The following is a 4,942-nucleotide window of genomic DNA, read 5'->3' on the forward strand; positions in this document are numbered from 1 at the left end:
CATGTCAGCATGAGCCATGGTTTCCGGTTGAGCAATCTTTTACGTAAATGTATGGGCCATCTTTTTTGCCTGCAACACAAGGGTAATTTAGGCAAAATGACAAATAATCAATATATAATTTTTTAGTGGGAATTGGGCATTCAAGAGATGCTCTTTCAAGTCTCCTGAAATACAAATGGGAATTTATTTACATAAACTAAAATTTAATAATCAAAAGATATATGAGTTCTTAAAGTAATGTTGGTTAAAGTGTTTTTAGATTTGTAAAAATTCCCAAAAAGTAAGGAAGATTTCTAGTTAAACAATTATCTGAAGCCCATCTAGTATGCAAAAATTTTAAAAAAAAATTGAAAAGGTGGCCAAAACTATTAAAAAATGTATTAATGTTTTTAAAAAAATGGGCCAAATATAAATCTTACAAAATTTCATTAAAAAGTGAGTGGTCATAGGATCCAATCCTCCAGGTTATTATATAGAATAAAAACTACCAAGTTATAAACACTAATTACAAATCGTTTTTATGTTTAATCATAAATGAAGTTGAGATTCAAAATATGTAATCATTCGTAAATTCATGAAAGAAAATGCATTAACTAGCCTTCGTGTTGTTGTAGGTACTTCTGTTATCAAATAACAAATATAAACCCATATCTGTCCTGAACAATTACTATAGTGTTGAATCTTCAAATGACCTTTGTCGGATGTTGATGTTTCAACTGTAAAAAGAACCAAACATAAAAATAAGAAAAAACACGAAAACACATAAATACACCCACACGCACAAAGAGAGAGACTTGACATGAAATCCTTTATGAAATTAACCTCCAAGGATACATGTAACACTTGAAGAGATATAATATGAAATTAATAAATTCTTCTTGTAGATTTATATGAATCTGAATGATTGACTAATCATGTTTGCTATTATTCACAAAATGAATATACAATTCACTTAAAAAATATGGTTGAAATATTAAATATTAAATGTAACTATATATCTTTATATATGTTTTTAAGGTTTAAAGTTGAAAATTTGGTTCTTATATAACCTCAATGTCAAGTGTATTCCCACGGTTAAAAATAGTAGGTCCTATCACCCCTTATGAGTTATGATCATTTAACACATAATAAACCTTTTTTTTTTTTGTTTCTCCTAAGGAAAAGAACCACAAAAAAAAACAAATTGAGAATGAAATAGAGGAATAATAATGTGATGGAAATTTTGTTAGCTGGAAATTGAATGGGAATCAATAATAAAATTAAATAATTTCTTAATTTTAATTTTATTTAAATATATTTTATTTATTGTAAATATATATAATTGAATTTTAAATTTCCAATTTCTTTTAATATATGGCTAGATATTTTTGTAAATAAATTCGTTTTGTAAATTTACACCATATATATAATTTTGTGATTGGGTTATTATTTCTGTAATTTTTGCCATTATAGGCAGCGACCAATTCTGTGGTTATGTAAAACACAATAACCACTTTTTAAAAAATTTGAATTTTAGGGATCATTTTAATTTATTTGTCAAACATAGGCACATTTTATAAAATATCCATATTTCTATAATTTCCTGAGCGGCCACTTTATGAATATTAATTTCACCAGAATATTTTTATAATATGAAATTCTACTTGTAATATTTGTTTATTGTTTATTTAAGATGCGATACTTTTTAAAATTTTGTTTAAAATAACCATTACCAATTGCCTGATGCTACAAGATGACTTCCTCTACATACACTTACACAACTAACCCATGAATTTACTGATGAGCAAACCTTTACAACCAAATCATCTGCGGAAAAAAATCATTACTTTTTTTAATCAAAATGTCAACTATCCAAGATTTTATTACCATTTTTGGTGAATCATCATCATCATCATCATCATCAACCTTATTTGGAATCATCAAAGAAGGGTGTGCATTTTTTTACAATATGTAGAGGTTTCTTTCTTAATACACTCCAATGCTCAATACTACCATCATCTGATTGCTGCAAACATCACACTAGTAAAATCAGAAAATGGATTAAAGATTACGAACTTGGAAGTACATATGTTGTCAACAAAGGAAAACAAATAGTTGCAATCTATATTAACTGAGTTTTTAAGAAGTTGGATCAGATTTAGATATAATTTATTATCAAAATGCTCTTCAAATATTTTTTAGCTTGAATCTAACTGAAGTGGCTGATAAGTCATCAATAAACTGAATTTTACCAGCAGAATTGGTGATGCTTTCTTTTCCTATTATCTATTAATAGCTATGCTTCGGTGATGTGTTTTACATAACGCGTTGAGAACTTGACATACTCATATTATATTTGTATTTAATTTTGCAAAAAATATACAACTTCCAAAATCCTATAACAAATAGGAAAATAGTGGAAATTTAGCACAGTTACCTTGGAAGCCTCTTCACTTCCAAACGACCAGAAGCTTAATCTGTATAATAGGATACAAATGGTTATAAAATCATCAATAAAGAGTTGTTGAATATAGTTACCTGAGGCAGCAGCAACCCAGGAACACGTTAAACCAATTACATGCTCTTTGAATCACCAATAGCCACAAAAGTAAAGGAAACAATCATTATTATCTGTCATCATGCAGTAACTTCAATAACCGTGAAGAAAGAGAGCATAAAGAAGAAAAGAAACCCATTTTGTATGTTATCAACATTGTTGAAGAAAATTTTTCAGAAAATGCAGCATACCCACTGCTATGAGTAAGGAAACCCATCAACAATTTTTTTTCTAAAACACCCCAAAGGCCTCTTCGTTAGACATCAACCACATCACAACAGTATCAGGTAGCCTTCATTGCTATAGGTTTCCAAATAATGTCTGCATAAAATCATGTTAACACCACAATCCCAGGACTTAAATAAATATGTGCATCAGGCATATTGTCTACATATCTGATCTGTAAGCTTATCCAGTGAATGTTAAAGTTGCTTTGTCCGGTCCAACCTGAAACACAAAAAATAGATCGAATGCTTACCTCATTATTCATAAAATAAATAGCAATGAAAGCAGAAGTTAGAATTGAAGCAAAACCTCTACCACCGCCTCGTGTATTATATGTGTTGGTCAAAATAGAAATCTTGTCAACAATTTTGCTCCGGAGCGATGTGATTGGAAGATCACTGAAAATTCTCCATAGACGAAGATGAAGTAGATGAAGATCACTCAAAAGCTGAAGAAATCGACAATACTAACATCACAAACAAAAAAAACCCTCGGCAGTCTGCACAATTCGCGCTCTGTGAAATCGGGAGGAAAATACTATGAAATCTGACTGGTGTGATGTTCTATTGTAGAGAAAGCGTAGTACGCTGTTCACAGGTACGTCACCATGGCCAACTACCTTATTTCGGGAGAGGGAGGTGGAAACTGAAATAGGGAAACCGTTGGCCAAACGACACTCATCATACATCACACCTCAAATCTTGGAGTCAATCCTTCTCTTGGCTTGTCACGAAGGTGGAATTATAGTATTCGAGAAAAGCGTGGAAGTGGATTTATGTAATCAAACCCCGGTTAGGGATTAAAGAAAAAAAATCGGTGACATGTATCGGTGGACCGATACTTGTGGATAAAGTAGAGGCAGTGGATTGGATGGCAGTGATAAACAACTGAATTTGACCACAACAAACCTGAAGAAGCAAGCAAAAGTGGTGGTGCTCGTGGTTGTTCAATTGGACGTTCGCATCTAAAAGAAGAAGCAGAAGGTAGAAGATGTAGTTATCTGGAGCAAGGCAGTGGAAGGCATGGAGTGTGAACAATCGAGGTGGTGGAGACGACCGTCTGTAATGGAGAAGCCAACGAACACTACAATCGATTTATGAGAAAGGGAACCAAAATTGAAATGGCTTTCTGCCTCAATGGAGGTAAAGGCAGAGGCGGGGGTGGAATAAAGGAATATTAGTTTAGGCGGTGGAGGAATAAGCAAGAGTTTCTTAAAATTGGAAGCGGTGGGATAAGAGAGGCAGAAGCAACCCGGGTGAAGTAAATAACCCGATCAACAGTACATTGGTTAGGTACTGTTTCTAAGATTCATTTCCATAATATATATATATATATATATATATATATATATATATATATATATATATATATATATATATATATATAACAACAACTAGATATGTTGTACATGCTCCGCATGGACCGTGTGCATCTGATTTGAATGTCGTTTTTGTTTATAGATTAATAGACGTTGTTTTTGACTGTTTTAGTTGACTTTGGTGAGGGTAGGAAAAACCAAAAAAAATAAATATGCTGACCAATATAGAAAATTATAGCAAAAGACACAAATGATAGACATAGGAAATGCAAGGGTGAAAAACCTGGGTTTTTCCCCATAGCGGTTTTTTTTTTTTTTTTTGTGTTTTTTATGAAAAAATGTAAAAGTTTTAGAAAAGGGACCAAAGTTGTCAAACCATTAAAGTTTTGTGGCCAAAATCCGCATGGGTCATGTGCGCCTAATTTGAATGTCGTTTTTGTTTATAGAATAATAGATGTTGTTGTTAAATGTTTTATTTAACTTTGGTGAGGGTAAGAAAAAAAATATATGATGACCAATATAGAAAAATTATAGCAAAAGAAGAAAATTGGACCTTTTTTGTGTTTTTTATAGGAAAATGTAAAAGTTTTGACTGCAAAGACCAAAAATATCAAAATAGCTAAAGAATTAAAGGGCTAGGAATTATCATTTTTTTAGAAAAGGGACAAATGTTGTCAAACCGTCAAAGTTTTGTGGCAAAACTTTAAATATTAAAAGGTTCCTAAAAAATGTAAAAAATTTTGATTGCAATGACCAAAAGTGTCAAAATAGCTAAAAATGAGGGTCAGAGTTGACAAAAACCATTAAAATTTACTATTCCTAACTTTGAATATCTTTAATATATATATATATATATATATATA

The 4,942-nt window shown here is 31.2% G+C and overlaps 1 long non-coding RNA gene across 1 annotated transcript; it reads right to left on the reverse strand.

Annotated features, from left to right (window-relative positions):
• Positions 1 to 400: 400 nt before the first annotated feature.
• On the reverse strand, positions 401 to 3,942 carry LOC145033857 (uncharacterized). The gene is made up of 4 exons (XR_013677748.1): positions 3,071 to 3,942; positions 2,417 to 2,983; positions 1,867 to 2,005; positions 401 to 716 (listed from the first exon to the last, which is right to left on the reverse strand). It is a non-coding gene; the product is annotated as an uncharacterized LOC145033857 (long non-coding RNA).
• Between the last annotated feature and the right edge of the window lie 1,000 nt (positions 3,943 to 4,942).

Source organism: Lactuca saligna, chromosome 3, assembly GCF_052625555.1.
Source record: "Lactuca saligna cultivar CGN05327 chromosome 3, ASM5262555v1, whole genome shotgun sequence".
In the NCBI taxonomy this organism is placed as follows: Eukaryota; Viridiplantae; Streptophyta; class Magnoliopsida; order Asterales; family Asteraceae; genus Lactuca; species Lactuca saligna.